Source organism: Orcinus orca, chromosome 9 (assembly GCF_937001465.1).
Source record: "Orcinus orca chromosome 9, mOrcOrc1.1, whole genome shotgun sequence".
Classification (NCBI taxonomy): domain Eukaryota; kingdom Metazoa; phylum Chordata; class Mammalia; order Artiodactyla; family Delphinidae; genus Orcinus; species Orcinus orca.
In genome coordinates this window covers 83,581,380-83,606,599 of record NC_064567.1, presented here as the reverse complement: position 1 = coordinate 83,606,599, position 25,220 = coordinate 83,581,380, and the positions used below count along the sequence as shown (strand labels likewise).

The 25,220-nt window shown below is 35.8% G+C and overlaps 1 protein-coding gene and 1 long non-coding RNA gene across 12 annotated transcripts in view; both read right to left on the bottom strand.

Moving 5' to 3' along the window:
• The window catches only part of MAGI2 (membrane associated guanylate kinase, WW and PDZ domain containing 2), a 1,374,207-nt gene that overhangs the window by 1,276,239 nt on the left and 72,748 nt on the right, over positions 1-25,220 (bottom strand). The gene's annotated exons all lie outside the window — the stretch shown is intronic.
• The window catches only part of LOC125965430 (uncharacterized), a 31,079-nt gene continuing 19,602 nt past the window's right edge, over positions 13,744-25,220 (bottom strand). Inside the window, exon 2 of the long non-coding RNA XR_007479305.1 lies at positions 13,744-14,667. This is a non-coding gene — a long non-coding RNA (uncharacterized LOC125965430). The remainder of the gene's footprint in view (positions 14,668-25,220) is intronic.

The following is a 25,220-nucleotide window of genomic DNA, read 5'->3' as shown; positions in this document are numbered from 1 at the left end:
CACAGTGGCGTACTACTGAGCAATAAAAAATAACAAAATACTAATACCAGCAATGACTTGGATGAATTGTCAGGGAATTATGCTGAGTAAAAACAAGTTAATCCCATGGGCTTCCCTGGTGGCGCAGTGGTTGAGAGTCCGCTGGCCGATGCAGGGGACACGGGTTCGTGCCCCAGTCCGGGAAGATCCCACATGCTGCAGAGCGGCTAGGCCCGTAAGCCATGGCCGCTGAGCCTGCGCGTCCGGAGCCTGTGCTCCGCAACAGGAGAGGCCACAACAGTGAGAGGCCCGCGTACCGCAAAAACAAAAAAACAAAAACAAAAACAGTCAATCCCAAAATGTTACACACTGTATGATTCCATTTACATAACATCTTTGAAAGGATGATGCATTAGCAGTTGAATTGCCAGGGCTCAGAAACAGGGTGGGGAGAGGTGACTGGGTCCTAACAGAGCAATAGGAGAGATCGTTGTGGTTCACTATCTTGACTGTGGTGGATATAACAACCTAATTAGGTGATAAAATTGCACACAACTTAAGACACAAAATCACACACAAAAGAATCCAAGTAAAACTGGAAAAATGTAAATAATATTGGTGGATCGTATGAATGTCAATATCTGGTTCAGATAGTATACTATAGTTTTTCAAAATGTTATTACTGAAGGAAACTGGGTGAAGTGAACAAGGAATCTTTGTATTATTTCTTACAACACCATATGAATCTGTATCTCAAAAATTTCAATTAATTAAAAATTCCTACTACATTCCAGATTCACTGTTACTAAGTTTTCCTTTTCTGTCATATACCTATTAAAATAGAATTTCTTCATAAGATACATTGTGATGTGAAGCAAGCACACACAACCCAATAATTTATGCCTGGTATGTAACAAGGATTTCTTTCATATACAAACTTATCTTTACTAAAGATGGAAGTCCACAAAACTGCATTTTTAAATGTTTCCTGTCAACTTACAGAAATGATTTTCCAAACATACTCAGATTTAACCTGAATATTAAAAGAATTCTCCCATTTTAGGCAAAGAAGAACTTGACTTTAAACACAGCCTGCTAGGAAGGCTGAGAGTCTCAAAAATTAAAATTAACTGATCCTGGTAATTCAAGAAAACTACAGACCAAATTCCTCCTTCTTCTACTTATCCACCACTTGCAAGAATTCAAAGATTAGAAATTAAAAGAACAGTGTTGCTGCTAATATCCAGAAATGACCATGAGTATGTGACAATTTATGAATTAAACTCATGGGCAATATGATATTTAACTATTTGATATTGGTCAATTCTGAGAAGACTCTACGGCTGGTGTAGAATTAATCAGTGGGAAGTCTTACTCAAGGAGAGAATCTTAATGCACCATTGATGTTAATTTTTTATTTTATTACCTTTTAATAGTAAGATAATTCTAAAGAAAATTGAGTTCTTTGGGGGATGGAAGGAACAGAGATGACCAGGCAGTGTAGTAGAAAGTTAAAAACACCGAAGGTTTTTGGCACCAGAAAGACCAATACTGTGTGTGCTGCGTGAATCACTGCAGACCCTATAATGACTTCTGCTGACAAGGAAGGCTTCTGCCTGACAAGATGGAGTTGAGGAATCCTGGTATGGGAAATATTCCCTAATGTAAGAAACTAGGCAGAGCTAAGGAATACAATACCAAAATAGGCCCTAGAAAAGCACAGAACCAGATGAGAAGTACAAGATTTCATAAGCAGCCAAAGGAAGTACTGATTGCTTTGCTTATCTTCACTTAAGGTCACAGGAGTAGTATCTTTGCCTGCAGAATTTTCCACCGTTTGGAGTTCTTCCTGACTTTTCCAGATGTTTTTTGCAAGAAGAGAAGCATGTCCATGGAAATATTTATATAAGGACTCACACTACTGGCATTCCTATAGTTGCATTTCTTTACATTGTTATTGCTGTTCTCTTTCTCATTCTTCACTCTTTTAGCTTTTGTTTCATTAAGGGAATATTCTGGTTCTTTTTTTAAAAATTGAAATATAGTCTACATACAATAGTATATTAGTTTCAGGTGTACTGGGAATATTCCAGTTCTTAACATAAAGTTATCTCAGCCTTGCATGAGAATTTTTTATTGCTGTGATATATGCTAGTTTTTAATCAGTAACTGAATTTTTCTTCTATATGATTTAGTTACTAATTGAATTTACCTACCATCATTTATACATTTAGATTTTCTGCTCTTATATGGCCTTTCTCCAAGTTAATGAATCTTTATAATTGCTGAGTGTTTTTGAAGGAAAAAAAATCTTTTATATTTTAACCCTATTATTTACATCTTACTTTCATTGTTATATTGCCTAATTCAATCATTAATGTTGCATCATCCTAATTTTCATACATTTATTTTTTTTTCCTTTATTGGTTCTCTATTTTTATTTCTTTTATTTTGGATATTACCTGCTTTATCACTGATTTTTTTAAAACTTTAATGTTTTTATCTTCAGGCATATTTTATTCTTTTTCTTTTGTGTTTCTTCTATTTTACTCACATTTTAATCTTCTACCATCCTTTTCTTATTTTAATGACTACTTTCTCTTCTCTGGTTTTTACTTCACATTTTAATTTAACATTTCCCTGTTGGTCATTTCTCCAGGGAAAAGTTCACCCATGACCAGCTCTACTACTCTTCTTTCATAGCTGCTTCTGTGACCACCAGCTCCCTTAGTGGGTTTCTTGGAACAACCCTACCCAGGAAGGATTCAGATGATACAGATTTTCAGTATAGCCTTGGTTCCCTGCAGATGGATCATGTCCTTTACCATATATGTGGTTAAGGGCTATTTTTTTTAGGAAAAAAACAGTCCTTGAATTCATTTATTTCAAGTGATGGGGGAGAAGAAATAATTCCAGTTATGCTTGGTTTAAAAAGTGCTACTTGGGTTTCCCTGGTGGCGCAGTGGTTGAGAGTCCGCCTGCCGATGCAGAGGACATGGGTTCGCGCCCTGGTCCGGGAAGATCCCACATACCGCGGAGTGGCTGGGCCCGTGAGCCATGGCCGCTGAGCCTGCGCGTCCGGAGCCTGTGCTCCGCAACGGGAGAGACCACGACAGTGAGAGGCCCACGTACTGCAAAAAAAAAAAAAAAAAAAGGGCTACTTGACTTTTTAAATGCCTAAATAAAGTCCATTAGTCACCTAAGCTACAAAGTGCAAGGTGCTACCCCACTATCACCATCTCTGTGACCATTTTGGGCATTTATCTCTGAAGGTTAAATATTTTAAAGATCATTCTTGACCAAAATATAAGAGAAAAGCATTCATATGTGAACGGAATAACTCTAAAAACAGTAAATTTTAAGTAACTTACACACAAAAAGTAAATTAGAAAACATTTAGCCAGGAATAATTCTGATTCTCTTTTAAGGAGAAACAGGGATTATTTCTAAGCATTTCTACTGTAAAATATAGAACCTACACTTCAGAAGTGGAGTTTTATAGGCAGGCTTTATATAAATTCCTCAAACTCAGAAAATAACTTCTTGTGAAGTCCCAGTGGGTAAAAATACGAGCATTCCTTCTCAAAGCGTTTGACAGTTCTGCACATGGACCTAATCCATTTTTCTTTACTCCATTTCCACAGATTGTTCTGCCAGCAGAACTTTCTAATTTTTGTTTTTTTAACAGCATCACCTCTGATGAAACAGTTCAGCTTATTCTGACTTCCCTAACCATGGAACATACATGATACACTCAACAGAAATACAAAGGCTTTTTCCATTTTTCCTCATCTACACATTTTCTGTTCAGTCAGGAACTCTGGTTGATGCTGGTATAAAAACCTGTTATAGCAAATGTAGAATGGCCTCCATGATGCTACCAGGATATGGACAGCAGCAGGCATTGAAACTTGTATGTATTATATCCTGATCCCAGAGTTATTTTCCTAGGCTTATACAGCTCCCAGCACGATTTAAAATTGGAAATCTATGAGGTATGATAAAAGATGAGACAAGTTTTTTGTTTAGTTGTTGCATGTGTAATAAGTAATACATATGCACACATGCACACACATATGTGTGTTTAAGATGTTTACAAAATTCAGATGAGAATCAAAGTATCACCTACTACTCGAAATTGATAGTTGATCATGTTTGTTTTGTCTTACACGAGAAAATATCATAGATATATTTAAGGTTTTCCTTCATCCCTAGCCCCATTCCCCTCTCCTATTCCAAGAGTAAATTTAATATAGCCTGTCAAACAGTATTTTTACATTTCTTTATATTCATATATTATGTCTATTTCTCTGCAGATACATTCTCTTTAAAAGGTGCATATTAATATATTTCATTCTTTTTAGTGGTAATCATAATATGTTATGATATGTAATCATGATATTATATGTATTTCTGTTTAGGAACAGATGTGGTAGCTGAACAATTTGCACCTACTTCTAAGTTAGATATTTTGTGTCTTTTATTTTTTATTTTTTGACAAGAATCCCTAAACATTTTATTGTACATATCTACAAATAGAGATTGGACAATACATTCACATTACAAACAGTTGTTACTTTTTTTTACCACTAGAGTTTGCTCACATGTTCATGCCCTTATTTGTGTAAGCAGTGGAGACTTTACCATATTGATAATCTAATCACATTTTTACTAAGGATCAATGAAACACCTATACATTCTCTGTGTCAACTAATGGGAATTGGAAAACCTAACATGCTGCTTTGGAAAGCATTTGAATTATTTTATTAAAATTTACACTTATTAAAAAGGATGTATGTTTTGAATCATTATACTTATACCAATAAAGATTATAGTGTTTCAATCAATTATAAAATGGAAAATGATCAATTAACACTTAAAACAAAAATCTTTTTGGCAGGACTGGGAACAATGCCCACATCCCATGATTCAGAAATAACTAACTTGCTCATTTTGGTGAGTTGCATTAGTTCCCTTTAATGTACGGTCATCGTAGAGAAGATCGAGTATAGAAATCTGACTCTGCTTTGCTTGAGCATTAAGAGTATTACCCTGATCCCCACACTATTGCCTCAAATTAGAAGGCATAATATATCAGCAGAAAAGTCCATAACAGATAGAAATACATCCCTTCTTCTCCTTCAAACTTTACTATCTTTCACTTCCAAAGAGGGATTACAGATAAAGACCAAAATCAAAACTAAATTATTAAACTGTATCATGGCCAATTTTTCTCACTTTTGAAGCAACTTTTTTGGGGATTCCATCATTTCCAGTAAGTGTAGATATATCTAGCCTAATGAATAAGTATTAGAGTGAGAAATCAAAAAAATAAGAAACATCATGCTCTTATCAATTATCCATTAATGTCTATGGATATTCCAATTTTTCCACGAAGTCTTCTCTGGTCACTCTAGACAGAGTAATCATTTTTTTTCTAAAACCCCACAGCATTGTGTCTACTCTTCTATCATTTTCTCTGTAGTATTTTAGTTATTAATGTTCATGACCAGTCTCCAAAATAAAATTATAAACAAGAGTGTCTTAACATCTTCGAATCTTCACTGAATAGAAAAGTACATGAAAGTATTATCCTACGAGGTAGCTGCTAGTATTATGCCATTTTATAGATAAAACACTGAGGTCTAACTTTAGGGTCAGAACCTACATTGTCTGATTCCACTACCACGTACTTAACAAATATATAGTGCTTGGTGTAATTGTGAGAGATTAGCAAACCAGTGTACAAGAGCAGCTGGGGCCAGGGTCCAAAGCCCTGTCCAAAATGGAGCTTGTTAATATTTTCACTTCAGAGAAGTATCATTTTATACGAAAGGTTATGATACTAAGAATTCAAGGAATGAAACTAAGCCAGGAGCTAACTGATGAACCAGGTACCTAACTTAGAGGAGTTTAGCAGGAAGTAATGTAAAGAATGACAAAGCTTGGTATTGGGATGACAGAAAGACATTACAAATTGATCCACTGGAGGGTTCTAAATGATAATTATTGAATATGTAGTAGGATAGACTAGACTTAAAATAGAATAGACTTAGAGCATAAGATTTAGAAAGTAAGCTCCAAAACAGTGATTTTTATTTATTATATTCACTACTACACCTCAATAGCTAGAACACTAACTTTGTATGTAGAAGGCACCAAACAAATAGTTATTGAATCATTGAATGAATGGGTATGAAGGTTTCTTTGAATGTATCAGGAAATACATTGTACACCCAATTTTCAGTAGCTCCCTGCTCCCTCACCAGCTTCTCTCTCCTCAGGGATTCTTCATTTTACTACTCTGGGCAGTCCCTTCCTTTCACTTTCACCACAACTAAATATAGGCTCCTGTCAGTCTCTAAAGTTTCTAAACACATTAAAAGTCATTCTATATCAAATTCAGGAAACACCCTGCTCTGGGAAAGTTGAGAAATGCTTCAAAAATCAAATGTCTGATGAGAGAGTCAGCAGAGATTAAAGAGCTTATATTTATAGTTGTTACTGCAAGTGAATGATGACAAATACTTCATTTGAGGTTAAATTATTTTTATCCAAAGAAAGGAGTAAGTTGGCTAACTGCTAAATTAGCAACTAAAATATTATCATTTGGTAATGGTTTTGATCATATCTATCAATAGATACATATATACATACCACATACATGTGTGTATATATATAAATAATATGCATATATATACATATACCATATATATATATATATATACATACATACCATCTATAGATAGTCTAGGTATGAGAGATAGATAGACAGACAGGTAGATAGATGTGTACACAATGTGATATTATTCAGCTTTAAAAAAGAAGAAATCCTGTCATTTGCAAAAACATGGATGGACCTGGAGGACATTATGCTTAGTGAAATAAGCCAGACAGAGAAAAACAACATGGAATCTAAAATTTTTTTTAAAAATTTAAAAAGTCAAACTTGTAGAAACAGGGAGTTAGAAAAGTGGTTGCCAGGGTCTGGGGGTGGTGGGGGAAATAGGGTGAGGTTGGTAAAAGGGTACAAACTTTCAGTTATAAGATAAGTAAGATCTGAGGATATAATGTATAACATGGTGACTATAGTTGACAACACTGTATTGTATAATTGAAATTTGCTAAAAATGTAAAACTTAAATGTTCCCACCAAAAAAATATATATATATACATATGTGAGGTGGTGGATATATTAGTTAACTCAGTGGGGATTCCTTGCACAATGTAATCAAATCATCACATTGTACACTTTAAATATCTTACAATTTTGTCAATCATACCTCAATAAAGCTAGAAAAAAAATAAGATTTAAGGAAAGAAATGCATGTGTATTGAGTATAATTTTATTCTATAAGACCAAATGAACAGTAGAATTTGAAGTCTCATCAGAAATATATTTTGGGGTAAGATTGCTAAGTCATATACTCAGAGGGTAAACCTGGCTCTATCAACAAGGGGCTAACTGATCGCTCATCGAGCAAGCCGTGTAATGTGTTTGTAACTGGTGATGCTCCTAACTGTAGAACTGGGCACTGACTTTGGAAGAACAACTTTCCTACTGTGTATGTATAGTTAAAAAACCTAAATAAGACCAAAAGGAATGAGCTACAAAAATATTTAATCATCACATGAAAATAGTCTTTTCGTTTAGTTTATCCCTCACCTGCTCTGAAAACAAAGCCCAAATACATATGGAACTTTAGCCCAGCAGTGTATTTTTACAAACATAAGCTCATTTGACTGTCATGATAATCTTGTGAAATAAGCTAGACAGGTCTAATTATTCCTACTGCTTGGATTGATAATTGAGATGGCCTTGACTCAATATCACACTGACTACAACAAACATTGAGGAATCCAGAAAATGGCAGTAAAACAAAGAGTACAGCGGTTCATGTTATAGGAGGAAGGACAGTCTGAATAACTGAGAGGTTTGAGTACAAAGTTACAGAACATTTAAGATAATAGGCTTCAATTATAGGTATCTGAAAGATTTAACATAAATATATTTTTTTCTCAAACTAATCTCACTGCTTCCAAGCAATGGTCCTATTGAATATACATTTTACATTACTGGAGAAAATTGATATACAACATCATACTATTGATTTAAATTATGCTGTTAAAATTATTCTCTTATACTACAGGCTAATATATTAGTCTACCTAAAAAAACATCTTTCTTTTCATCGTTGATCCAAAGTATACTTTTGGCACAACTTTTACATATTTTAAATTAAAAAGCTATAGATGAATGGATTTTAACTACATATGTTAACATATAACATCTATTATATAATACATATAATCAAAAAAAGAAACAGCAAATCATTATTCAGCATTTCTTATTAGGTATTTGCTTGGAAAATGCAAAAATTACTGAGGACTTGTTCCTCTGTTTGGTTGAGTCTACTAGGAGGGAAGAATCACACACAAGACAAATATAAGTAAAATGCGTGAGAGGGGTTAAGAGAAAGAAGTTCTTTCTAAATACTAAAGAAAACTTTTATAAAAGTTTCATCTTTCATCCTCATAAAAACATGTTCCGTAATAACTAACAACTACACGTTTTAAATGTCAGATATATTAGGTATAGTCTGTGAAATGGGAGTTATGTTGATCCTCCAAAGCAAGATTATAAATGAAATCCTCTCAAGTGTTAAATTATCACAGGCATGTCATGCTACCAAACTGAAGGAAAATTTCTTATGATTCAGCTCCACAATAGGAGATGTGAAAATCTGTAGCACAACAAGCCTCTAGCTTCTAACTACAGCCAGCTTGTGAAATGATGGCCTCCCAAGGAGCACTAATGGCAAGAGATTTAGACTCATTTATAAAAGTGTTTTCAGCTTGGGGAGAAGATTCATTGCCATTCATTATCAGACAGCATCAATATCAAAATCAATAATGATACTTCTGAACCCTATTACAATATTGGCAGTGAAGCCAAGTTCTTACATTTCAGCAAGCGAAGCAAATGAAAAATAAAAAAAAAAAAGAATGCCAAAGCAGCTGCTACATAATGAGGTGAGGAATGCAATCAAGCACAAGATGGACAGCCAAAAAGCTTCAAGGGCAAACAGAAGTATAATGTGAACCAATGTAACATCAACATCAATTGCTTCAGAACATCAGCAGCAGACAAGCATCACTGGAGGGAACAATTAGTGACAGTGACTTGATTTTGGAAAACTGAGTGTCTACAACGAAAACAGGAGATAACAGATAAAACAACAAAAAGCTCCAGGGGTAGGAGCTTTAATCATTCTCATTAAAAACACAGTGCATGTGGGTAACATATAGGTCATTGTTAGCCTTCCTTGTCCTCATGGAAAATATCACCAGTCAGTAAGTTGATAATCTTTATGAATGCACAAGGCTCTAATGTAGAAATGAAATATAGTTCATTAAGCTCAACAGTTAGTGATTCAGAGCAGAGATCTTTTTACAGATAATTAAGAAATCTTGGTTAAACAGATGGAGGAGACAGATGCAATTCCTTCTCAGTTCTCATATTTTTGGGGTCAAGCTATCCCATGATTTCTGTCTTCACCAGATGTGATGTAAATATGGAAAAGGCATTTGATTTACTGGATGCTGTTCAGGCTGTTATGAAAGCTAAGTGGAGTAACTAAGCTTTGATCTAATTATCTGGAGATAGGGGACAACAACAATAGGAAAAGTCATTTAGAAATTAACCCAAGTTTTAATCATAGCAAAGACATATATTAACTCTGTAGCAGTCACTTGTCTAAATGTTTCCAAATATTAACTCACTTTATACTCATAAAATGTGTATGAGATAGCATTGAGCAATTTTTCCCACCAGGATACTGAGATACCAAGGGGATAAATGATTTGTCCAAAATCATACAGCTAATAAATGGCTATATTTTAGAGTATTATGAGGTCATTTTTTTTAATTCATGTATCATTGCTTTACAATGGTGTGTTAGTTTCTGCTGTATAAAAAAGTGAATCAGCTATATATATATCCATATCTCCTCCCTCTTGGGTCTCCCCTCCCACCCTCCCTATCCCACCCCACTAGGTGGACACAAAGCACCGAGCTGATCTCCCTGGGCTATGCAGCTTTTTCCCACTACCTATTTTACATTTAGTAGTGTACGTATGTCCATGCCACTCTCTCACTTCTACCAAGCTTACCCTAACCCCCCCCATGTCCTCAAGTCCATTCTCAACATCTACATCTTTATTCCTGTCCTGCCCCAGGTTTCTTCAGAACCATTTTTTTTTTAGATTCCATAAATATGTGTTAGCATATGGTATTTCTTTTTCTCTTTCCGACTTACTTCACTCTGTATGACAGTCTCTAGGTCCATCCACCTCACTACAAATAACTCAATTTCACTTCTTTTTATGGCTGAATAATATTCCATTGTATATAGGTGCCACAGCTTCTTTATCCATTCATCTGTCGATGGACACTTACGTTGCTTCCATGTCCTGGCTATTGTAAACAGAACTTCAATGAAGCTTGTGGTACATGACTATTTTTGAAATATGGTCTTCTCAGGGTATATGCCCAGTAGTGGGATTGCTGGGTTGTATGGTAGTTCTATTTTTAGTTTTTTAAGGAAACTCCATATTGTTCTCCACAGTGGCTGTATCAATTTACATTCCCACCAACAGAGCAAGAGGGTTCCCTTTTCTCCACACCGTCTCCAGCATTTATTGTTTGTAGATTGTTTTGTTTTGTTTGTTTGTTTTTGTTTGTTTGTTTTTTGCGGTACGCGGGCCTCTCACTGTTGTGGCCTCTCCCGTTGCGGAGCACAGGCTCCGGACGTGTAGGCTCAGCGGCCATGGCTCACGGCTCTAGCCGCTCCGCGGCATGTGGGATCTTCCCGGAACAGGGCACGAACCCGTGTCCCCTGCATGGGCAGGCGGACTCTCAAGCACTGTGCCACCAGGGAAGCCCTGTTTGTAGATTTTTTGATGATGGTGTGAGGTGATACCTCATTGTAGTTTTTTTGTTTTTTTTTTTTTTTTTTTTGCGGCACGCGGGCCTCTCACCGTTATGGCCTCTCCCGTTGCGGAGCACAGGCTCTGGATGCGCAGGCTCAGCGTGCATGGATGAAGGCCCAGCCGCTCCGCGGCATGTGGGATTCTCCCGGACCAGGGCACGAACCCGTGTCCCCTGATTCGGCAGGCGGACTCTCAACCACTGCGCCACCAGGGAAGCCCCTCATTGTAGTTTTGATTTGCATTTCTCTAATGATTAGTGATGTTGAGCATCCTTTCATGTGTTTGTTTGCAATCTGCATATCTTCTCTGGAGAAATGTTTATTTAGGTCTTCTGCCCATTTTTGGATTGGGTTGTTTGTTTTTTTTTGATATTGAGCTGCATGAGCTGCTTGTATATTTTGGAGATTAATCCTTTGTCAGTTTCGTTTGCAAATATTTTCTCCCACTCTGAGGGTTCTCTTTTCGCCTTGTTTATGGTTTCCTTTACTGTACAAAATCTTGTAAGTTGCATTAGGTCCCATTTGCTTATTTTTGCTTTTATTTCCATTTCTCTAGGTGGGTCAATGTCATACGAGTGTTCTGCCTATGTTTTCCATGAAGAGTTTTTTAGTGTCTGGCCTTACATTTAGGTCTTTAATCCACTTTGAGTTTATTTTTGTGTATGGTGTTAGGGAGTGTTCTAATTTCATTCTTTTACATGTAGCTGTCCAGTTTTCCACCACCACTTAATGAAGAGGCTGTCTTTTCTCCATTGTATATTCTTGCCTCCTTTATCAAAGATAAGGTGACCAGAGGTGCGTGGGTTTATCTCTGGGCTTTCTATCCTGCTCCATTGATCTATATTTCTGTTTTCGTGTCAGTACCATACTGTCTGGATTACTGTAGCTTTGTAGTATAGTTTGAAATCTGGGAGCCTGATTCCTCCAGCTCCACTTTTTTTTCTCAAGATTGCTTTGGCTATTCGGGGTCTTTTGTGTTTCCATACAAGTTGGGAAATTTTTTGTTCTAGTTCTGTGAAAAATGCCATTGGTAGTTTGGTAGGGATTGCATTGAATCTGTAGATTGCTTTGGGTAGTAGAGTCATTTTCACACTATTGATTCTTCGAATCCAAGAACATGGTATATCTCTCCATCTGTATCATCTTGAATTTCTTTCATCAGTGTCTTATAGTTTTCTGCATACAGGTCTTTTCTCCTTAGGTAGGTTTATTCCTAGGCATTTTACTCTTTTTGTTGCAATGGTAAATGGGAGTGTTTCTTAGTTTTTCTTTCAGATTTTTCATCATTAGTGTACTGGAATGCAAGAGATTTCTGTGCATTAATTTTGTATCCTGATACTTTACCAAATTCATTGATTAGCTCTAGTAGTTTTCTGGTAGCATCTTTAGGATTCTCTATGTATAGTATCATGTCATCTCCAAACAGTGAGTTTTACTTCTTCTTCTCCAATCTGGATTCCTTTTATTTCTTTTTCCTCTCTGACTGCTGTGGCTAAAACTTCCAAAACTATGTTGGATAAGAGTGGTAAAAGTGGGCAACCTTATCTTGTTCCTGATCTTAGTAGAAATGGTTTCAGTTTTCCACTATTGAGAACGATGTTGGCTGCAGTTTGTCATATATGGTCTTTATTATGTCGAGGTAAATTCCCTCTGTGCCTACTTTCTGCAGGGTTTTTATCATAAATGGGTGTTGAATTCTGTCAAAAGCTTTCTCTGCATCTATTGAGATGATCATATGGTTTTTCTCCTTCAATTTGTTAATACGGCGCATCACATTGATGGATTTGCGTACACTGAAGGATCCTGGCATTCCTGGGATAAACCCCACTTGATCATGGTGTATGATCCTTTTAATGTGCTGTTGGATTCTGTTTGCTAGTATTTTGTTGAGGATTTTTGCATCTATATTCATCAGTGATATTGGTTTGTAGTTTTCTTTTCTTCTGACATCTTTTTCTGGCTTTGTTATCAGGATGATGGTGGCCTCGTAGAATGAGTTTGGGAGTGTTCCTCTCTCTGCTATATTTTGGAAGAGTTTGAGAAGGATAGGTGTTAGCTCTTCTCCAAATGTTTGATAGCATTCGCCTGTGAAGGCACCTAGTTCTGGGCTTTGTTAGAAGATTTTCCATCACAGTTTCAATTTCAGTGCTTGTGATTGGTCTGTTTATATTTTCTATTTATTCCTGGTTCAATCTCGGAAAGTTGTGCTCTTCTAAGAATTTTTCCATTTCTTCCAGGTTGTCCATTTTATTGGCATATAGTTGTTTGTAGTAATCTCTCATGATCCTTTGTATTTCTGCAGTGTCGGTGTTTTTTTTCCCTTTTCGTTTCTAATTCTGTTGATTTGAGTCTTCGTTTTTTCTTGATGAGTCTGGATAATGGTTTATCAATTTTGTTTAACTTCTCAAAGAGCCAGCTTTTAGTTGATCTTTGCTATCATTTCCTTAATTTCTTTTTCACTTATTTCTGATTTTTATGATTTCTTTCCTTCTGCTACCTCTGGGGGTTTTTTTGTTCTACTTTCTCTAATTGCTTTAGCTGTAAGGTTAGGTTGTTTACTTGAGATGTTTCTTGTTTCTTGAGGTAGGATTTTATTGCTATAAAATTCTCTCTTAGAACTGCTTTTGCTGCATCCCATAGGTTTTGGGTCATCATGTTTTCACTGTCATTTGTTTCTAGGTATTTTTTGATTTCCTCTTTGATTTCTTCAGTGATCTCTTGGTATTTAGTAGTGTATTGTTTAGCCTCCATGTGTTTGTATTTTTTGCAGATTTTTCTCCCTGTAATTGATATCTAGTCTCATAGTGTTGTGGTTGGAAAATATACCTGATAGATTTCAATTTTCTTAAATTTACCAAGGCTTAATTTGTGACCCAAGATATGATCTATCCTGGAGAATGTTCCATGAGCACTTGAGAAGAAAGTGTATTCTCTTGTTTTTGGATGGAATGTCCTATAAATATCAATTAAGTCCATCTTGTTTAATGTATCATTTAAAGCTTGTGTTTATTTTCATTTTGGATGATCTGTCCATTGGTGAAACTGTGGTGTTAAAGTCCCCTAATATGATTGTGTTACTGTCAATTTCCCCTTTTATAGCTGTTAGCATTTGCCTTATGTATTGAGGTGGTCCTATCTTGGGTGCATAAATGTTTACAACTGTTATATCTTCTTATTGGATTGATCCCTTGATCATTATGTCCTTCTTTGTCTCTTGTAATAGTCTTTATTTTAAAGTCTATTTTGTCTGATATGAGAATTCATACTCCAGTTTTCTTTTGTTTTCCATTTGCATGGAATATCTTTTTCCATCCCCTCACTTTCAGTCTGTATGTGTCCCTAGGTCTGAAATGGGTCTCTTGTAGACAGCATATATATGGGTCTTGTTTTTGTATCCATTCAGCCAGTCTATGTCTTTTGGTTGGAGCATTTAAGCCATTTACATTTAAGGTAGTTATCAATATGTATGTTCCTATTACCATTTTCTTAATTATTTTGGGTTTGTTATTGTAGGTCTTTTCCTTCTCTTGTGTTTCCTGCCTAGAGAAGTTCCTTTCGCATTTGTTGTAAAGCTGGTTTGGTGGTGCTGAATTCTCTTCACTTTTGCTTGTCTGTAAAGGTTTTAATTCTCCGTTGAATCTGAAGGAGTTCCTTGCTGGGTAGAGTAATCTTGGTTGTAGGTTCTTCCCTTTCATCACCTTGAATATGTCCTGCCAGTCCCTTCTGACTTGCAGAGTTTCTGCTGAAAGATCAGCCGTTAAACTTATGGGGATTCCCTTGAATATTATTTGTTGTTTTTCCCTTGCTGCTTTTCATACTTTTTCTTTGTATTTAATTTTTGATAGTTTGATTAATATGTGCCTTCGCATGTTTCTCCTTGGATTTATCCTGTATGGGACTCTCTGTGCTTCCTGGACTTGATGACTATTTCCTTTCCCATATTAGGGAAGTTTTCAACTATAATCTTCAAATATTTTCTCAGTCCCTTTTTTTTTTTGCTTCTTCTTCTGGGACCCCTATCATTCAAATGTTGGTGCGTTTAATGTTGTCTCAGAGGTCTCTGAGACTGTCCTCAATTCTTTTCATTCTTTTTTCTTTATTCAGCTCTACGGTAGTTATTTCCACTATTTTATCTTCCAGGTCACTTATTCGTTCTTCTGGCTCATTTATTCTGCTACTGATTCCTTGTAGACAATTTTTAATTTCATTTATTGTGTTGTTAATCATTGTTTGTTTGCTCTTTAGTTCTTCTAGGTCCTTGTTAAAAGTTTCTTGTATTTTCTCCATTCTATTGCCAAGATTTTAGATCATCTTTACCGTCATTACTCTGAATTCTTTTTCAGGTAGACTGCCTATTTCCTCTTCGTTTGTTTGGTCTGGTGGGTTTTTACCTTGCTCCTTCATCTGCTTGTATTTCTCTGTCTTCTCATTTTGCTTAACATACTGTGTTTGGGGTCTCCTTTTCGCAGGCTGCAGGTTTGTAGTTCCCGTTGTTTTTGGTGTCTGCTCCCAGTGGGTAAGGTTGTTTCAGTGGGTTGTGTAGGCTTCCTGGTGGAGGGGACTGGTGCCTGTGTTCTGGTGGATGAGGCTGGATCTTATCTTTCTGGTGGGCAGGACCACGTCTGGTGGTTTGTTTTGGGGTGTCTGTAACCTTACTATGCTTTTAGGCAGCCTCTCTGCTAATGGGTGGGGTTGTGTTCCTGTCTTGCTAGTTGTTTGGCATAGGGTGTCCAGCACTGTAGCTTGCTGCTCATTGAGTGGAGCTGGGTCTTAGCATTGAGATGGAGATCTCTGGGATAGCTTTTGCCATTTGATATTACATGGGGCTGGGAGGTCTCTGGTGGACCAATGTCCTATACTCGGGTCTCCCACCTCAGAGGCTCAGTCCTGACACCCAGCTGGAGCACCAAGACTCTGTCAGACACACGGCTCAGAAGAAAAGGGAGAAAAAAAAAGAAGGAAAGAAAGAAAATAATAATAAATAAAATAAAGTTATTAAAATAAAAAAATTAAAGAAATATTATTAAAATTTTAAAAAATTACAAAGAAAAAATAAAAGAAAGAAGAGAGCCACCAACCAAAAAACAAATCCACCAATGATATCAAAGCAAAGCTATAGCAACAAAATCACAGAAAGCAGCATAAATATACACACTCACAATAAGAGATAAAGCAAAAGAAAAAATATATATATATTTAAAAACGAGAGAAACCGAATTAATAAACAAATCTACCAATGATAATACACTCTAAATACTAAAGTAAGATAAACATAAAACCAGAAAAGAATTAGATGCAGAAAGCAAACCCCAAGTCTACACTTGCTTCCAAAGTCCACTGCCTCAATTTTGGGATGATTCATTGTCTATTCAGGTATTCCACAGATGCAGAGTACATCAAGTTGATTGGGGGGATTTAATCTGCTGCTCCTGAGGCTGCTGGGAGAGATTTCCCTTTCTCTTCTTTGTTCACACAGCTACTGGGGTTCAGCTTTGGATTTGGCCCCACCTCTGCGGGTAGGTCCCTGAGGGCGTCTGTTCCCCACCCAGACAAGACGGGGTTAAACTAGCAGCTGATTCGGGGGTCTGGCTCACTCAGGCCAGGGGGAGAGAGGGGTACTGAATGCAGGGCAATCCTGTAGTGTCAGAAGCAGCATAACAGCCTGAGGTGCACCATGTATTCTCCCGAAGAAGTTGTCCCTGCCTCACGGGACCCTGGCAGTGGCGGGCTGCACAGTTTCCCGGGAGGGGAGGTGTGGAGAGTGACTGTGCTTACACACAGGTTTCTTGGTGGCTGCAGCAGCAGCCTCAGTGTTTCATGTGTGTCTCTGGTGTCCGTGCTGATAGCCACGGCTCTCAGCAGTCTCTGAAGCTCGTTTAGGTGGTGCTCTGAATCCCCTCTCCTCGTGCACTCGAAATAATGGTCTCTTGCCTCTTAGGCAGTCCAGACTTTTTCCCAGACTCCCTCCCGGCTAGCTGTGGCGCATTAGCCCCCTTCAGGCTGTGTTCATGCAGCCAACCCCAGTCCTCTCCCTGGAATCTGTCCTCCAAAACTCAAGCCTCAGCTCCCAGCCCCAGCCCATCCTGGCGGGTGAGCAGACAAGCCTCTCAGGCTGCTGAGTGCTGGTTGGCACCGATCCTCTGTGCGGGAATCTCTCCACTTTGCCCTCTGCACCCCTGTTGCTGCGCTCTCCTGCGTGGCTCCAAAGCTTCCCCCTGGCCCACCCCCTGTCTCCACCAGTGAAGAGGCTTCCTAGTGTGTGGAAACCTTTCCTCCTTCACAGCTCCCTCCCAGTGGTGAGGGTCCCATCCCTATTCTTTTGTCTCTGTTTTTCCTTTTTTCTTTTGCCCTATCCAGGTACGTGGGGAGTTTCTTGCCTTTTAGGAAGTCTGACATCTCCTGCCAGAGTTCAGTAGGTGTTCTGTAGGAGATGTTCCACATGTAGATGTATTTTTGATGTATTTGTGGGGAGGAAGGTGATCTCCACATCTTACTCCTATGCCATCTTGAAGGTCCCCCTTGAGCTCATTTTTGATACAATAAGAAATATACAGGATATCTTATTTCATTGTTTGGCAGGCATTCCATTGAAATGGAAAGATAATTTCATTTATATTCGTAAGGCCACACAGGAAATACTGTCAAGAAGATAAGATACCAACATAATTTTTCTACATATTTTCTAACAATTAATTTAATATTTCCTTCAAACTGGAGGAACATCGAAGTCTTTATGTTCTGATCACAATGTATGTTATTCATGCAGTCAAGATACTAGTTCAATAAATATTTACTAAGTGACTTTACTATCTGAAATAGGAACATCTGGGGGAACATAGAAAAGAATAGTAATATATAATTTGTTTTTAAATTTGAAAACAAGAGCTAACTGTACTTGAAATTAACTCCTTCAGCCACCAAATATTTATGCCTCGGCCTATGAGGATAATGCTTGTAAGTTACACTGTACATTTTCATATTTTACAAAACAAAGTATTCTGAACACATATTAGGTGTGATGAAACCAGTGTGCAATGTGCACTGACTCCATAGCTTCTAAACAGTCCCTGGAGGAAGGCCACACTCCACACCCTTCAACGCTGTGGCTATTCTAGCTAGTCTCTCAGGGCTGCATGGAGGGGTCTTAGGTACTGGTGCCTGACTTGTACTTAACGTCCCCACGTTGCTGCATAATTCCAGCAGCTTTTCATTCTTTCTCCTTTCTACTCTCTTTCTCAAAGAACTTCTTGCTACTCCTTTATCACTTAAGGCCTTCACAATTTTCCCTTCTTGTGACCCTTTTTTCCTTTTCTTTATTTTTGCTTGTGCTTGTGTCTGCTCTCTAACAGTTATGCTAAACATTTTGCTTTTTATAGCCATTGCTGGCTGACAGAACATTCTTTCTGGTCAGCAAAAAGATGAGTCACATTGCAGAAGGGCTACACTTGTTCTTGTCCATTAGTTCTTGAATTAAATACCCTGCATTACCTCCAAGTTTGTTGCCCTACTGGAATGTTAAGGGTAGGAAAGTATTACTGGATTACCAGTGATTTGAAATAATAGCTGAATTTGAAGCCTAGTTCTGATTTTCCATTATTACTATTTTGGATTTGTACTTAATATTAACTTGAATTTTTCCTCTATTAAATGTTTTTTAAATCCTTTACCATTTATTTGAATTGACTTATTTGTCTCTAAATAAGAAGTTGGCTTCTTAAAGTTATATACAAGTCATATATGAGGAAAGTAGAATTCAGAAACTCAACAAAGGAAGCTACCATTAGTTTACTTAAGAAAATATATTGCTTCAAAGGATAAGTAACTATTTGCCTACTATTAACAGAATACTAATTTCAAATGATGGCAGTAAATATTATTGTAAGTTTTAAGTAATCAATTCTTAGTACAGAGTATTTTTGACAATATGGGCTATTCTCATTTTTATAAAAGTTCATAGTTTAGACTATGCCACCCAACAAACTTAGTGATGTCTTACATTTAAAATTGCTAACAAACTTCTGCCCATGGATTTCCAATTACCAGTTTGGTCCAGTGTCTCAAATCTGAGGACTCAAGGCTATATATTAGACCCAAAATCAATGTTGCTCATCTGAGTTGATGTTAAACTGTAATCTTCCTGCAGTTAACATACATGTCTTTACTCCCTTTTTTTTAATTGATCTACCACCTGGATAGTCATACTTTCTCCTTTGTAATCTTTCTTTACCCCAACATCTCTTCTCCTGATTTTTCTAAAGCAAAATTTATAATACTCTCATTTTTACAACAAATTCTAGGCCCTCTACTATTTTCCTGAGAACTCAGTTCATATGCTATAGATTTTGCTATATAACATTTAAAAGGTTTGCTTATGTTTAGACTTCAGTACACTCTCTATTTGGTACTTAGAGATATTTCTAGTTCTTTCATACTTAAATATTGTCCTGCAAGGACTAAAATGCATTAATCTTTAGGAAGATATGTTAGAATTTTTATTTTCCTCTATGCAATGTTTATTTCTTGAATGTTATTTTATCATAGTAAGAATAATTAATGTGAGAGCCAACCTCTTAACAAATTTTTAAATGTACAATACATTGTTGGTCTCTGATGCTGGCAGATTGGGCACTCAGTAGTAGCCAGATCAGCTTGGTAAGTAGAAGTTCACATTGTGTAACCCACAGATTACCTCCAACCCTGCCAACAGGACCACTTTGATCATGAGTCCATTGGGAAATGACAGGAGTAACTGGGAAAAGAAGCTGAATGGTATCCAAAGATCAGATCATCCTATCCACTTTATTAAAATCCTCCACTCCTACCAAAATAACTATTAGAACTAATATTTGAATTCAGTAAAGTTGTAAGATAAAAATCAACATACAAAAATCAGTTGCATTTCTATATACTAACAACCAACTATCAGAAAAAGAAATTAAGAAAACAATTCATTTATAATTGCATAAAAAAGCATGAAATTAAGAATAAATTTGAGAAAATGAAACATCTATACACTGAAAGCTATATTGATGAAAAAGTGAAGAAGACACAAATGGAAAGATATTCTGAACTCATAAAGTGGAAGAATTAATATTGTGAAAAATGGCCATATTACCCAACACAATCTAAAGATTTAATGCAGTCCCTGTCAAAATTCTAAACGTATTTTCACAGATATAGGGGAAAAAAAATTAAAACCCCACAATCCTAATATTTGCATGGAACCACAAACGACTTCAAATAGCTAAAGCAATCTTGAGAAAGAACAACAAAGCTGGAGGGATCACACTTTCTGATTTCAAACTATATTACAAAGCTAAAGTAATCAAAAGCATATGGAATTGAAAAAAAACAAAAACAAAAAACCGGACACAGAGCTCACGGGAACAAAATAGAGACCCCAGAAATAAAACCATGAATAAATAGTCAATTACTGTATGATAAAGGACACAGGGATCTACAATGGGAAAATGATAGTTTCTTCAATAAATGACATTGGGAAAATTGTACAGACACATGCAAGAAAATGAAACTGGAACCATAGCCTACCCTACACACAAAATTTAACTCAAAATGGGTTAAGGACTTAAATTTAAGACCTGAAACTGTAAAACTCCTAAAAGGAAATATAGAGGGTAAGCTCCTTGACATGGGTCTTGGCAATGAGTTTTTTGGATTTGACACCAAAAGCAAAGGCAATGAAAGCAAAAACAAATGAGTGGGACTACATAAAACTAAAAAGCTCCTGCACAGGAACGGAAACCATCAACAAAATGAAAGGGCAACCCACAGAATGGGAGAAAATATTTGCAAATCATGTATCTGATAAGGGGTTAATATCCAAAATATCTTAAAACTCATACAATCACACAGCTCAATGGTCAAAAAAAAAGCTAACAATCCAATTAAAAATGTGCAGAGAAACTGAATAAACATGTTTCTAGTGAAGACATACAAGTGGCCAGCCACTAAGTGAAAAGATGCTCAATATCACTAATATTCAGGGAAATGCAAATCAAAAACACAATGAGATATTACCTCACACCTGTTAGAACAGCTATCATCAAAAAGACAAGAGATAACAAGTATTGGCAAGAATGCAGAGAATTGGAATCCTTGTATACTGTTGGTAGGAATACAAAATGGTGCAGCTTCTATGCAGTGTTTGGTAATGCAAGCTACATAATTACCCATAGAGATCAGTAAATGATTAATGACGCTGGTGGAAATTTCTACAATCAACTAGATTTGTGATTATGCAGAACTGGGTTTGAGTTAAATCTTATTAAAGTCCTATCAACTGTTTTAGCTTCTCTTTCCTCCTTTGTAAAATGAGGAGAGTGGTGAAGATTAAATGATACAATCAGTGGAAAGATTCTGACAAAGTGCCAAGTGTTCAATACAAGTTTGTTAACATAATTGTATAGATATAGTTTCATTTTAGTTTCCAATATTTCCCAAAGTCTCTTTGAATTATACTCTAGTGGGAATTCTATTATAGCTCAATTTCACTATAGAAAAGTGGATCAAAACATGTTTATTAACAGAATATTTTTCTCCTTATTCTCCCCAGGAAATATGTTATGATGAATTTTCCCAATTTAATTCTCAGTATTTAGAATCTCATGATAAATCACATTGCACCATAACATTCTGGGGACATGTTTTCAGACACAGAATATCAACACAAGATTATACAATACATGCACAATCTGGAGCCAGACTTACTGGGACCTGAATCACAGCTCAATCTGTTATCAGCTGGTGACCTGGAACAACTTATTTAACATCCTTTTGCCTCTGTTTCCTATAAGGGGAATAATAAAAGTGCCTGTCCACTGGGTTTGTGTAAGGATTAAACAAGTTAGTTAAACAATAACCCTTGATCCCTAGCTCTTCACAATTGTATTTCTTTGAGGAATATAACTTCACTTCTTAAAAATAACTTTAAAAAGTTATTTTTATATTTTGACATATATACACTAACATGTATAAAATGGATAACTAATTAGAACCTGGTGTATAAAAAAATTAAATTTAATTTAAAAAATCAAGTTGGCATAGCTCACTGCCATTTTAAAAAAGACAAATTTATTATCTAATCACTGCCATATTATCCAATTAAACCAAAACTCAGAAATAAAAGAAAAAAGGTGTCATACATTTCAAAAGATCTGAAAAGAATCTCCTCAATTTACTATCCCTCTCTAACAACAATTAAAAATTATTTCTAAATTGTTTTCAAAAGATCTGAAAAAAGATCACAATTTTCTAAACACAATAGGATTGAAATAAGCATTGAAAATATTAGTTTTTCTACACTTTTAGTCTAAGGCAGATACTTTAAAACAGAAGTGAAGACACAATTTGGCAAGGCCAGAACCACTGGTAAACATTCCTCTCTGCCTCATGAGAATGCTTCATAATCCAATTTTCTCCATTTTGATCTGTGAAGGCCTTGTGAAGATATTTGGGCTATTGTTTTCCACAATAGTTTTATGATGCTTCATCTCATTCTCTTTGAAATTACATTGAATAATAAGTAATCATACTTCATTTAGTATGATAATCTTTAGGTCCATTCATGTTACTGCAAATGGCATTATTTCATTCTTTTTTATGGGTGCATAATATTCCATTGTGTATATGTTCCACACCTTTATCCAATCATCTGTTGACTGACATTTTGCTTGCTTCCACGTCTTGGCTATGGAAAACAGTGCTGCAATGAACTGTGGGGTGCATGTGTCTTTTTGAATGATGGTTTTCTAGGGACATGTGCCCAGGAGTCAGATTACAGGGTCATACGGTAGGTCTATTTTTAGTTTTTTAAGGAACCTCCATACTGCTCTCCATAGCGTCTGTACCAATTTACATTCCCACTAACAGTGTAGGAGGGTTCCTTTTTCTCCACACTCTCTCCAGCTTATATTGTTTGTAGACTTTTTGATGATGGCCATTCTGACTGCTGTGAGGTGATACCTCCTTGTAATTTTGATTTACATTTCTCTAATAATTAGCTATGTTGAGCATCTTTTCATCTGCCTTTTGTCCATCTGTATGTCTTCTTTGGAGAAATGTCTATTTATGTCTTTTGCCTAATTTTTGATTGGGTTGTTTGTTTTTTTTTGATATTGACCTGTATGAGCTGTTTGTATATTTTGGAGATTAATCCTTTGTTGGTCACCTCGTTTGCAAATATTTTCTCCCATTCTGTAGGTTGTCTTTTGGTTTTGTTTATGGTTTCCTTTGCTGTGCAAAAGCTTTTAAGTTTAATTAGGTCCCATTTGTTTATTTTTGTTTTTATTTCCATTACTCTTGGAGATGGATCCAAAAACATATTACTACTATTTATGTCAAAGAATGTTCTGCCTATGTTTTCCTTTAGGAGTCTAAAAAAAACATAATACAAATGAACTTACATGCAAAACAGAAATAGACCCAGAGACATAGAAAACAAACTTACAGTTACCAAATGGGAAAGGGCAGGGAAGGATAAATTAGGAGTTTGGGACTAACATATACACACTACTATATATAAAATAGAAAACCAACAAGGACCTTCTGTATAGCACAGGGAACTCTACTCAATATTTTATAATAACCTACAAGGGAAAAAAATCTGAAAAAGACTAGATATATACACATATGTATAACTGAATCACTGTGCTGTACACCTGAAACTAACACAACATTGTAAATCCATTATACTTCAATTTAAAAAAATTTTTTTAAAGAAGGAAGAAGAGGGGAGAAGAGCAAGGTGGGGAACAGATTACAAATACATGCCAGTAAGAGGCAGTTGGTAGGAAATGGGGAGTAATTGAAGACAGTTAAGCAGAAAATAATCAGATTGTTCTTTCTTTAGTATAGCTTGGAAAACACTATGGATAAAGTACAGGATTCCTTAGAGAGAAATGTGAATGCCAATTAAATAAATAAAAGTTAAATTCTAACTTAATAAAAAGTAATCATAGATTGCCTTCTCTTTATTTATTTGAACTAGAATTCTCATTAGTACCACAGATATGGCTAATAAAAATTTCAAAAAATATATTTAAGAAGAGTTCAACTAATATCAAAATATAATTAATGCAGGTATAAAATAGGATTTTTAAATACCCAGTCATGTTGCTAAAGGCAAAAGCTTTCTTCTGTAGTACATGGTCCACAAATTCTTTTAATGAATTTCTGTGATTTAATCCTTTCCTTCCACAGTTATCTCTGAGAATGACAGAGCATTTTGAAAAAATGTAAAATATAATCCATCATTGAAATAACTGTACATATTGCTTGTAATTACGTAATTTCTACTACACAAAGTATGTATTAAATTGTGATGTCTCTAATTCATTCATTTCTGATTTCATTTTAATCTTTACATCCCAAAACAGAAGAATCAAAGATTGCATTTATTTATAGTATAGTCTTACCTATTTATATTTTTCAAATTAAACAATACATCATGGCCAAGAATGCAAAGACAGTTTAATATTAGAAAATCTCCTAATAGTAAAATCCAGCACCAGTAAGTCAAAAGAAAAAAAATCTCTGCTTATTTTGACAAATGCCAAAATAATCAACTGATTAGCACAGGAGAGATACAAGGATGCTTCCTTAGCATGACACAGCAAACCAAAAGCTGACAACATTTTAAATGACTTCAAAGTTTAATGACGAATGAATGAAACTCTTAGGGCACTTTATCCTTTTATAATATGTAGAATGAAAAAGTTTTCATCTGTATTAACTATGGAAACTTCAAAGTTAGAGAAACATGCTGAACATTTTCATACAGATGGAAATCTAGTTTTTCACAAATATCTAAATAGTACATTATTTCACAGTTTCCCATTAGACCCTGTGACTATCTTCTTGAAAGTATAGTTGTATTAAATTAACTGGTAATTAGCACAAAAAAATGTACAGGGAATCTTGAAGGAAAATGGGTGTTTCAAACAAACTAACAACCCCTTTATTTATGATTTTCTTTATAGCATTGTAGTCATGAGCATGTTTAAAGGAACTTTTAAAAGATCTAAGTACATTAAAATGTTTGCAGTAGTACAAAAGAGAGCATGTGTACATAAAGTGTAATAAATGGAATACTGTAATGGACTAGAAGGCAGTAAGGTACCTATTGAAGCTATAATGTTCAAGGCTGCAGAAGTATAAGGCTGTTATAAAAAAAATAAGGAGGGAGGTGTTTAACCTACAGTACTACTTAACAACATTAGTAAATTTGGATTAT